General features: G+C 43.0%; 1 long non-coding RNA gene across 1 annotated transcript in view; it reads right to left on the bottom strand.

Moving 5' to 3' along the window:
• The window catches only part of LOC134397752 (uncharacterized), a 74,076-nt gene extending 65,594 nt beyond the window's left edge, over window positions 1–8,482 (bottom strand). Inside the window, exon 1 of the long non-coding RNA XR_010025381.1 lies at window positions 8,399–8,482. This is a non-coding gene — a long non-coding RNA (uncharacterized LOC134397752). The remainder of the gene's footprint in view (window positions 1–8,398) is intronic.
• Window positions 8,483–12,621: the final 4,139 nt, after the last annotated feature.

Below are 12,621 nucleotides of genomic sequence, written 5' to 3' on the forward strand. Positions count from 1 at the left end.
CCTGAATGCAAAGATCTCTGTGTTGTCATCCAACAGGTCTTTGGTTTGGGGAATGGCCCCAGTGTATAAGGTAATTATTACTGCATGTGCTTTCTGCATTTCATTTCCTTCTTGGCATCACTGTTTATAATTCCCACCACCACATGTGTATATATACTTGTAACCCAAACCCTTCATCTGATGAAGTGGACAGCATTCCATGAAAACATATGCCATTCTATACATTTGATAGTCTTTTGTGTACCACAAGATTCTGCTAGAAAAGGCACCATTTAAGTGTGGACTATGGTTTACCTCCCCGTTGGTAAACCATAGTCCACACTCTGCCTTTCAAACAAACCTAAATTGTATTTAAACAAAGCATTTTTCACACAGCTCTCTTAGATTGTGGCCTCATTTTCCTCAGGCCAGAAGCAGTGGGTGTTGCCTGCAACTACTTTCTGGCTTCTCCCAGGAGCACTACCCATCCAGGCCAAATCCAGCATTTCTTTCATATTGTCAAAGCCTCCAGTGGTGCTGGTGCTAAGAGAGCACTCACAGGATTGGCTGGGGTAGATTGCATGACAGAGCACATTAGAGAGTGTAAAGCTTTGCTAAAGGGGTCAACTGTATTTGTGTGAGGAGTCAATGGCCCAAAAGGGCTGAGAATTAGCCACTGTGTGAGAGAAAAGTAACCGTGAGAAAATGTTCAAGATGGGACTCAAACTAGTTGGAAGACAACAATGAATTGCCTAGAAAGCATCTGGGGAGACAAGACAGATCATTAGTCATTTGTCCATCTTCGATCACCCCACTTAATATATTGTTGATTGCTAATCTTTGATTCTGAGGCATGGCTGTGGTTCATAGAATCATAGAATAGCAGAGTTGGAAGGGGCCTACAAGGCCATCGAGTCCAACCCCCTGCTCAATGCAGGAATCCACCCTAAAGCATCCCTGACAGATGCTTGTCCAGCTGCCTCTTGAATGCCTCTAGTGTGGGAGAGTCCACAACCTCCCTAGGTAACTGATTCCACTGTCGTACTGCTCTAACAGTCAGGAAGTTTTTCCTGATGTCCAGCTGGAATCTGGCTTCCTTTAACTTGAGCCCGTTATTCTGTGTCCTGCACTCTGGGAGGATCGAGAAGAGATCCTGGCCCTCCTCTGTGTGACAACCTTTTAAGTATTTGAAGAGTGCTATCATGTCTCCCCTCAATCGTCTCTTCTCCAGGCTAAACATGCCCAGTTCATCATTTGTAGGCATTTTGCTGTAGCTTCACCCAGCTCTTCAAAAGCATGGATAACGAATCCTGTTCTTTTTTTTCAAGAGCTTAAGAAGGGAACGTTGTATCCATGCTAATAAGCCATTTGGTTGTGATTAGGGATTAACTGTCAGTTTGAAATGAAGGCTGCTTAATGGATCTTGCAGAAATGAGATTGATGCCAATACGGGAGATTAAAATTACATCCAGTCTAAGCAATATATGGTGAAGAACAAAATTGGGGTGTATTTCTTATCACAGCTATTAAAAACATCAGACAAGACATTTGGTGTGCACAGGGGAGTGCAATGCTCCTATATTATTTGCTGGGGCTACGTAGAATGGAAATCTCCCTGTGATCTAATTGGCATAGAGTTTGTGTTCTGTCAATTATCTTTTCTGGCTGTGGCTCATGAATTCTGCCATTGAACAGATGTATTTAACTTTTCTGCCAGCCCCATTCCCCAAAAGGCAACTCCCTAGCATTCTTCAAAGTAAGCTTATTAACATGCCACGTTGCATGGAAGCTGTCAACGTGGAATTCTGGGATGCACATCATAAAGAATGCAAATGCCAGAAGGAGTCTCCAATGCTTTGACTTGGCAGAACTACGATTTTGATCAAACTGAAGGTCCATATTCTGCCAGTTCCACTCTGTTGTTAATGCGGCTTTTACAGTCCCATTTTGGGACTGTCTCTCTAGTTCGCACTGCAAATATGATACAGCCTCTGGCAGCTCCTCTTTGTATCTGCATGCTGGGATAACATCATCCTATGCAAGGACTCTGAGCTCTTTCATTGCCATACATGTGGGCCTTGTTAATGAGGAAGCACGTAAGATATGATTCAGCAGCCAGGTGCAACATCAGTGGCCAGCATGGTCCAGTATCTTGCGATGGTCACACATTACCACTGACTGTAGTCTCTGAAACTAACTGCTGTGCTGCACAGGAAGTGAAAAAGCAAAAACAAGAAAGAGGAAGGAGGAGCCACAGCAAGGATGGAACCCAAAGAAAGATGATGGGAAGTGATACCTGCAGGATGCACACACCTTGGTATCCAAAATGGTGATCACTCCCATCTACCAATTCATCTCTCTTCAATTCTTCTATGAAATGGTGGTCCAGTCTACTGATCTGCACAGCATCATTTATACAATGACGTGCCCAGTCTAAGACCTTCATTTCTTACGTGAAATTGCAGCTCTGTCTACCGATCTGTGCAGCATCATGTATACAATCAAGTGCCCGGTCTACCCCCTTAAGTGCTCTCTCTTTAAATGGGCTTTACGTGATGTGAGGTCCCGTCTACCCATGCAATACAAAGGCAGACTGCTCTGCCAACCTAAGCCCTTTTATTTCCATTGAAATTGGTGCCCATAACTACAATCTCGCTTGCAGAAATGGGCAGGTATGAGAGAGGCATGGGAAGTGAGAGGTGTGGTGGGAATTGGGCAAGACGTGACAGCACTTTGTCCTGCCCTCAAAGCTACGCCCACAGAAGCCAAATTTACAGACACATCCCAGCGACACATAAGGGATAAAGCAGGGTAAACACGAAGGTTTTGAAAAAGACATTATATAATTGAAGGTACAAATATGCACATTTTCAGTGCTATACATCAGCACTGCTGGGACTTTGCGGCTGCGTCATGTGACGAACAACGGGAAAATGAGGAGATAAGCCAATTTAAAGAGCCCGTTTAGATGTGCCCCTAGATATGTTTGTAGCCAACATCCATTCTTCAGAGTTCTGCTTAAGTGGACAGTCAAGTGCCACATCTGCATAAGAGAGGTTAGAGGACAGTGAGTTGAAGCTTTCTGGACTTTACACTACAAGCCTATTAGAAGTAAGCTCCATTGGTTTCACTAGGACATGCTTGCAGGTATATGCTTAAGGCTGCAGCCTAAATGTCATTGCATTGTTGGATGGTAGACAACTATAGTGCAGGTTGGTTGTTTTTTTAGTCTTTTATCTTTTTAGTGCATACCTTCCAAATCAAGCCTCCTGAATCTCTGATCACTGGCCCATGTCATTTTCAAGAAAAAGCTGTATTCTACTATTTGCTGGCTTTATTCTACTATTTGCTGGCTTTATTATTATTCTATCTCCAGGCAACAAGCTATTTTCCTAGAAATGGAACACGGAGCAATTATCTACACATTTCCATCTCATTCTAGTTTATTATAGTAAGTGAGAACAGAGGTGGTTTTGTGAACATTTCAAGAGCCCTGCTGAATTCAGAAGGAAGTCCAATCCAGTCCTGTGTTTTCTTCCCACAATGGCCAACCATGTGCTCTGGCAAGTGCGGAAGCAGGGTAAGCGGGCCACTGCCCTCCCCCAGCACCTGGTATTCAGAGGCCAGGTGCCTCTGGTCCTGGCAGTAGCATATAACCATCAGGACTAGCAGCCGCTGAGAGCCTTATCTTCCCTGAATCTGTGTAAACCCCATTTAAAGCCATCTATGTCAGTGGCCATCATCACATCTTATGCTAGGAAATTCTATAGTTGAATCATGGGCTGTGTGAACAAGAGCACTGTTTATCTTTCCCGAATCTCATTCCACTTCATGGGATCAGCTCGGGTTCTAGTTTGATGAGCGAAGAATGTATGCTTTGATAAAGCATTATTATTTGCCTTCTTCTTCTTCTTCTTCTTCTTCTTATTATTATTATTATTATTATTATTATTTCTGTAGCACCATCAATGTACATGGTGCTGTACAGAGTAAAACAATAAAATAGCAAAACCCTGCCACATAGGCTTACAATACATTCTAATAAAATCATAATAAAACAATAAGGGGAAGAGAATGCACCAAACAGGCACAGGGTAGAGTAAAACTAACAGTATAAAAGTCAGAACAAAATCAAGTTTTAAAAGCTTTAGAAAAAATAAAAGTTTTTAGCTGAGCTTTAAAAGCTGCGATTGAACTAAAAAGCCCCAACCATTGTAACTTTTCCTCGTAGGGGAGTTGCTCGAGACCCTTAAACATTTTGCTTGCCCTTTTTTGCACTTTCCCCCATTCTACAATATCCTATTTGAAATGCAGCAATCGAACGGTACATAGTATTCCAAATAAGCTGTCCATGTCTCCCCTTTCACAGAGCCCTCTGTTTGAAGGGCTGCCAGATGATTGTCCTCTATTTTGAAAGCCTGCTCTCTTTGAAGGTTTGTCCAGTCCAAGTCTGGTTTAAAGGTAAAGAACCATCAGAAAGAAGAGCAAGGCCTTGAAGTTGCCCATCAACTACACCTGGACAGCAGGCCAAGCAGGGCACACAGCTCACCTGGTCACAGTCTTCCCCACCATGGTGAGATGTAGTCTATTTCCAGTTAAATTATAACTATTTCTAAATTTGCACCTATGCGTTAGCATATGCAACCTTTATGGAAATCAGTATCCCTTTTGTTTTCTTTTTTAGTGATGTGTGTCCTCTTTTTCAGCAATTCTGAAGTAGCTATCCTATTTCCAAATAAGGTTATACTATAGTCAAACAAAGGCATTAATAGTTTTATTGCTGATGCCTTTCCTCATGATCCTTAACATGGCTGCTAAGTTTATTCATGATGAGTGTTTGCTGAGGGACTTTGTCAAAAGTTTTTGTGAAGTTCAAGTACACAGTGTCTACTACTGGATCATTCCTGCTTGTTCACACTCTCAAGGAACTTTGATGGTTAGTGAGACTTTCTTTTGCAGATTCTTCTATAGCAAGACTTGTTATCTGCTTGATAACGTGTAGGAGCTGTTTCTAAAATACTGTTATATACCACAACTTTGGCTGCTTCAACTTAGGTCAATAGAGAAAGCTCCAAGGGCTGATTTCTTCACTCTCTTAATTTAGTGAAGAACTATGTCTCCATTGTGCCTAAAAGGTAGGAGAGAGCAGGTAGGGATCCCGCTAGATAAAAAATAGTGGATGGTCAGAACAACCCCTCAGTTCTACCCAGACCAAACCTGGCAATGCACAATTCCAGCTTGCTGGCCAAAAGCATTCCCATCAACATTTCCACTGTTCATACAATTGCCACAGCCCACCATGGCTTATTTAATTAATGGGTTGTGGTGCATGCTGGTGGACATTTTGAATATTTTAGCCACAGCAGGTGGTCACCGAGGTTTATCATATCATCCAAACCTAGCAAGGGTGGGTTTGGCATGGTTCAAAACCATGCACAACTCTAAAGCAGCCATGAATTATGGGTGGCTAGTTAACCATGCCAACAACCCACCCTTGCCACATTTGGATGACATGATAAACCATGGCGAGTGCCACCATGGCTTGACTATTCAAAATGGCTGCTGTTATGCACCGCAGTCCATTGCGGCTTAAATAAGCAACCCTCTCATAACCCATGGCCTGGTCTAATTTTATGCAAGCATTGTTTAACCCGATCACAACCTCCTCCACCCATATTCAAATGATACAACAAGCCACTGGCATGGCTTGAATATTTAAAAAACACCTTGCATTAACAGCTACCATCCTTCCCTAATGGGAGAGTGTGTAATTCAGACACCCAAATGTTTTCAATCTGGCTTATATGTGATGGAATGTTTCTCAAGAAAAAGCCCATTTCCTCCTGTCATCTGCCAGGGGTTATTTTCTCCATGGTTTCTTTTACGATATTTACAGTACTCCAGGCATAGGTAGATGTGGGTAAATATCTAGAACATCAAAAGACAACATGAGAGGCCATTTGTACCTTGCCAGTTGTTGCATAACATCTCAACTTCCTTGCCTAAGGTTTTCACAAAAGGAGATGAGACACTTTGGTAATTTTTCATAGGATAGTTCTAGTCATTCTCTTCCACAACTGAGAGTCGCTCATCTTACAGATCTAGCATGTTTCTCAGTACATAAAATAAGCAACTTATGATGGGTTGACATTATGCATTGCTCATAAAGCAGTTAAATTATATTTACAACTGAAAATAAATATTAAAATATCTCAAGGCTATTTGGGTAACAACTGACAAGTCATGAACTGCCTGTGGTTACTACCAAAAAACCTTTATCTGTGCTTGTAAGTCACATCTGGGGGAAGCAATGTTTGAAGCTTTCCTCCCATGCGCTGATCCAGTTGCATGCAGCATTAGCATGTCAGTACTGCATTTCCTTGTGACAGGTGATGCTGTGGCTGATAATGCTGCATCATGTGATGAGACAAGCACCCAGGAGAGATTTGCTCAGACATGAGTGCCTGTGCCTGGATTACCAGCACGGACAAAGGGTTTTTCTGCAGTAAGCATGCGTAGACGAGAGTTTGCTCAAACCAGCCCAGAGATAGTTCTGTAAATAGAGCATATGATCTCATCCACATTTCGAGGGAAATTAAAGATGGTTTTATAGGTACCAGAGGCTGTCTCACGACTGGCCTAATGCTGTGTAGTTAAGTCTCAATACAGGAAAGATACAAAAGGAACTCATGTTAATAGGAGAGTCTGTAAGATTAAAAATTATTCCTTACTTACAAGGAAGAATTGCACCAACAGTGAGGCTCCTTCAGGCTAGATCTACACCTTGTACCAAATCATTACGAACCCATCATGGTGTATGGGGTGATCTTCACCAAGCAGGATATAACACTTTTAAAACGGTATATGTAATGTGTCCTGGGCCTGAAAAGTATCCTTAAATGGATACTGTCATTTTTATACTGTTGTTTTTAAATTTTGTATAACTTCTTTAATGTTTACTGTTTTAAACTTTTGTAAATCGCCCAGAGAGCTTCGGCTATGGGACGGTATATATATGTAACAAATAAATAAATAAACATTTGTCATAACCATTATAAACCGTTATAAGCAGTAGTGTAGATCCTGCCACTATATCCCTCTTGCGCATTTATATTTCATAGGACACACAATGACATTTGTTGCGGTATTTTGGATAATGTGGAATACATAGCAGGAAATAACGCTTTGAGAGCAGCATATGGAATGTGTCCCAACAGCTATCAGTGCACTTCAATACTGCCCTGGTCTGTGTTTCTCGTTCTGTAGGCAGTGGTGCAGCTAGGGCTCGGCCTTGAGACACCACTATTGGTAGGACCAACTTTCCTATTAAGACACTCAGTATTTTCTTTATCTTTCAACTTGCACTGTTAGCTCATTTTTTCCTCTCTCCACATACAAAGGAAAAACAAAGAAAAAAATATTAGATCATCTGACCCATAAAGCATGATTTCGTTAAGTTCTGGCAACAGTAATAAGTTCAGAACAGTAAGTTCTTACGTTACACAAATTGTTTGAAGTACTAAAGCGGGGACTTTGACCACCATGAGGCCAAACCAGTCAGTGTAAAGTTAGCCCAAGTCATACATATGTGAAACACTTAGGGACAGTGTGAGCAAGTTGGAAAATATTCCATCATATGGTCACATATTTGTAATACTTGCTTTTTTCCTGAAACGGGATTCCATAGGGTAGATACTACAAAATCTCCCACCTGTTGGTTGTATCCCATATTAGTCCTACTTAGACTCATTGAAATGAATGGGACTTAGGTTTGACTAATATTGAACACACCCTACTGGATATAACGCGATGAGCCCTTCCTTGAGGCTGTCTATACACGGGGATTTGCAGCCACCATGGGATTTCCCGCAATGCTGTGGTTTGTAAAAGTCGGGGATTTATCCTGACTTTTTCAATCAGAACGACATCAGCACAGTGTTTCTGCTGTCTGACAGCACTCTGGGGCCAATCCAGGGTCAATCCGGGGGTGGTGCCTTGTGGAAGGTACACAAATAGAAGGCAGTAGTTTTTAAATGACTAATATATATAAGGTGCCTGAACACACACAACTACCCAAACGACTAGTGGAGAGAGATGATTAACAAGAAACCCATTCATCATTATACAAAAATTACAAAAAAAGCTGATGTATCCCATAGTTGTTAAACAATAGTGGTGTTGGGTACTATAATGCAATAAACCAATAATTGGAATGATATTCCTACTATAAGACTATGCACCCAACAAAAACAGACAGGATTTTGCAATAAATTTCCCGTTTTCGCTGCTCAAGCTTCCTCGGAACAAACGCTACAGAGATAAGATAATACTATTTATATAATCATCACATTTAGTCTAGATATCTCTATAATTATAAAATCCAAGAACTCATTTCAAATTCAGCCTAAAAATCACTCACCCATATCAGGTTAAACCGTCAATTATAGAATATTCATCCTCAAAAACTTTCTCACGGGGGGAGAAAACCCCTCCAATTGAAGGCTGTGGAAAACCATAAATTTGGCCTTTTAGAAAATAAACATCATCTTTCTGTTTCGAAGAGTTACCAAGAGCTCCAAAAAGTTATCTTACCGGCCTGTCTGTTTATGGTCTGAAGAAAAACGCAGAAAGCAGCTGTGTCTGATTATAACCACAGTAGTCCTTTTTATCAAGGAAAACAGCTACTTAATTGGAAGAGGCTTTTATCCTGCCAAGAAGACCTGTCATTGCAAAATCCTGTCTGTTTTTGTTGGGCTATATTATAGACTTGCATAGTCTTATAGTAGGAATATCATTCCAATTATTGGTTTATTGCATTATAGTACCCAACACCACTATTGTTTAACAACTATGGGATACATCAGCTTTTTTGCAATTTTTGTATAATAATAAATGGGTTTCTTGTTAATCATCTCTCTCCACTAGTGGTTTGGGTAGTTGTGCATTCAGGCACCTTATATATATTAGCCTTGTGGAAGGTGACTGGTGATTGATTGCCTTCCACCAGGAAGAGGGGGGCAGCTCCGGTACCTGGATAGCTGCCCAGAAACTGTGTGTACCCTCCTTGGCGTCGAGAAAGTGCAGGGTTTGAAAGGGAGGTGGCACCAACCCAGTGCCATGAAGACAGCCCCCTTGCTTTATCAGTTATTTTATCCCAAGGTAATTCTATCCCAAAGGGACAGAAACAAACCAGGCCATTTTTTTTATTTTGGTTCTGCCTAGTTGGTAACCCCCACTGTGGGAGTGGGGAACCTCAGGCCTGTGGCTCAAATCCAGCCCTCATGGGGTCCTAATTCAGCCCTCTGGGGTTGTCCAGCTGGCCATGCACCCTTCTCCTGGCCGCATCCGCTTTCCCCCGATCACCCATCATTGAGTAGTTCCCCCCTTTTGCACTGTTTCCCCTCCTCTCATTTCAAAAGGTTTAAATGCCTCTCTTAAGAGCTTCATTAGTGGCCTTCTAAAATATGCTGGTCTTTTGGCCCCACCCCTTTTGCTCCACCCACCACTGAAATGCCACCCACAACAGCTTCTCTGAAACTGAATTCATCCCTCAGGCTGAAGAAGGGTCCCCCACTTCTACCCTATGGTATCAGCAGGAGTTGCTCCAGGGCCCTTTGGCCCTTTTCGCACTTAAGGGTGTAGAGGGAGGGAGGGAGAGAGGGAGCGGGGAGGATCTCAGACTTACCTGCTTCTGGGATCCTCCCTGGGCATCCAAACAGAAGTATGATATCCTGGAAAGGAAGAGGGATGTCGCACCTGTCACGCTCGCCATTTTTTTAAAAAGGCAGGAGCTGGGAGTGCAATTGTGCTCCAGCGAAATGTGAGTAACACCCCCCCCACTCCCGCCTTGATGTCCCTGGACTCCACACCCCACCCCACCCCACCTTCTTCTTCCCTCTGATGACCCCTGCTACTCGCAGGGAGGAGGGAAGAAGCTGGGACACGAGTCCACACCGCCTGCGTTCCTCGGGATCGTTCTGGGACCATGGGAAAAATCGGGATAACTGGGGAACCAGTTATCCTAGGGAAATGGATGGGTCATTCCTGCCTGCTCTTGGGATCCTCTGTGTGTCATTTGGATGCACAGGGATGACCCAGGGAAAAATCCATGGTGTAGAAAGGGCCTTTATTTCACATGTGAGGTGTCCCTAATTGTGTTGATTCCAGTATGCTTAATAGAATTGACTGGCCCAAGTAGCATTCAGCACTTAATGACATAAGTGCTGAATGCACCTGGAAACGATTCCAGCCCTCAGGTCAGCTTATCATGCTGCCTGATTGATTCAACACTACTTAGGGACAACAAATAGTGACAGGAGGTGTTCTGCTGTAAGCCAGCAGGCCATGCAGTGGCATAAAATACTTGAGCGGCAGGAGAACAGGCGTGTGCATCCAGGCTGAAAAGCCCACAGCCCGAAATGACATTGGCAGGAATTTAAGCCCGCAAACCCAGACATATGTTTGTGCTCGTAAAGCGTTACTGGGCCTGCTCATTGCTTTGACTCAGCACGCCATGTGCAAAAAAGAAAAAGAAAAGGGGGGGGAAGGAAAGGAGAGGAAATCACACACAGAAGATTGGCTCTGCAAACATTAAATGTTGAATCATGGTTATGCCAGGTCAGCAGCGAACTTGTTGAATTTTAGAATGGAATAAATGATCCAAAAAGCATGATCTCCCCCTGGAGAAGGATGCTAAGGCACAAGGAAGAGTGGGATCTACTAGTAGATCTCTGTGTGTTTTGCAGTAGATTAGCAAAGGTTTCTGACTCCCGATTGCTACAGTTCCGATTTTCATGCGGAAATCCTCAATAGTCATAATGGGAAAGCTTTCCCCTCCCACCCTCTTCTTAAAGCAATTAAAGATTGCTTTAAGAAAATAGGTTTTGATTCCCCATTGAGATAAAGTGACCCAACACAGTAAGATTTTCCCAACAATATTCTTATTTATTTATTTAACATTATTTGGGGACTGCCTTCATAGTGATCAGAATCCTGTCACAGTGACCTTCTTTGAATGATCTACTTGTAAGAACATTCATAACAGTATGAACATTATAAATAATATGAACTTTTTTTGGCCAATTAGATCAGCTAAAATGATAAGTAGATCTTACTTCCCCGATTGGATCCCACTGCCACACTGCAAGTGTTTAAAGTTTCAGGTTTAGGACTTTGAAATAGAGGGTTCTGGATGTAAGGGGTGGTGGCAGTCTACCTTACTGGATTGGTGTTCAGCCTGAACAACCTTTTGTCCCTGCCTACACTGCCGGGAGTTAGGGCACCCCTCTTTCTCCCTTCACAGCATATATCTAGAGTGAAGCTAACCTTGTTTCAAGTTCCATGTAAGAAACATTCAATATAATAATTATGTTCAAATGAAGTTTTATTTTATTTCTGTGTTCAAAAATCAAACCATTCTACTCAATGGCACTCTTATAGGGCCATCCTGTACCTGAGTACTCAGAGGTAAGTCCCACTGGCTTCAATGGGACTTACTCTGAGGTAAGCAGTATAAATTAAAAGAAGGGGTGTGACAAGAATAACTGGGAGAGACTGTATCTCTGTGGGTACAGCACCCACTTTGCATACGAAATGTTCCAGACCCGATCCATGGCATCTCCAGTTAAAAAAAACCGGGCCCCTGTCTTGACAGTGGTGCTTTGGTGCCGCGAGGCTTTGGGCTCCCGCATTTGCGTTAACTTCCAGGCATCTGCATGGGAAGGAACACAAGTGCGGAGTTGCTGCCGCCACTGCCACTGCACTGAGCACTGGGAGGGATGTGGGAGGAACGAGGCAGCCAGAGGAAAGGGATGCAGGACACCTGAACCACCTCTCCTCCCTCTGACCTCCCTCTAGCTGCCCGTTCCTCCCCCTCCCCATTTTTAATTTTATTTTATCTATATCTGCGAAACTGATATAATTTTTAAAAAACCAGGAGGGGGAGGAATGGGCCCTGTTCCTCTTCACCTCCCCCCCCCCATTTTTTATTTATTTATTTACCAGGAGGCATGGGGCTCTCCTGAGCCCCTGGAGGTCTGCCCCGTTCCCTGTCCAGCCAATGGCAACCAATCAGGGGGCGGCATTCGCTGTGACACGCCTCCGCAGACAAAAAAGTTGGGGGAAGTGGCCGACTTTTTTCCAGCATAGTTTCTGGGTTTTGACCCTGGATGGCTTCGCAATGGTGGCTGCGTCATGTAGACGACTTGCCGCTACTGCAGATCCACCCTGGGGCAAACCCTTCATCAAGACAAGCCCAGGATCAGATAACAGTGATGAGAAGTGAAAGACCTCTGATGGAGACCCCTGTGGAGGCATTGTTCAGTCGGAATAGAGCATAGTGAGTTAGATCAGCCTTCCTCATTCTGCCTTCTAGATGTTTTGGACTACAACTCCCATAATTCTTTACCATTGCCCATGCCAATAAGAACTGTAATCCCAACGCATCCAGAGGACACCAGGTTTCCTACCCCCAGGCTAGACAAATTCAATTTAAAGCAGCTTCATATTCCAGTCACAGTAAATGAGACTGGATTGGATGTCCAAAGACTCTCTAAGCTTCCCATGTTCCTAACCTTGACTATCTAGGATGGTTGGATTATTATTATTATTATTATTATTATTATTATTATTATTATTATTATT

Source organism: Elgaria multicarinata, chromosome 4 (genome assembly GCF_023053635.1).
Source record: "Elgaria multicarinata webbii isolate HBS135686 ecotype San Diego chromosome 4, rElgMul1.1.pri, whole genome shotgun sequence".
In the NCBI taxonomy this organism is placed as follows: Eukaryota; Metazoa; Chordata; class Lepidosauria; order Squamata; family Anguidae; genus Elgaria; species Elgaria multicarinata.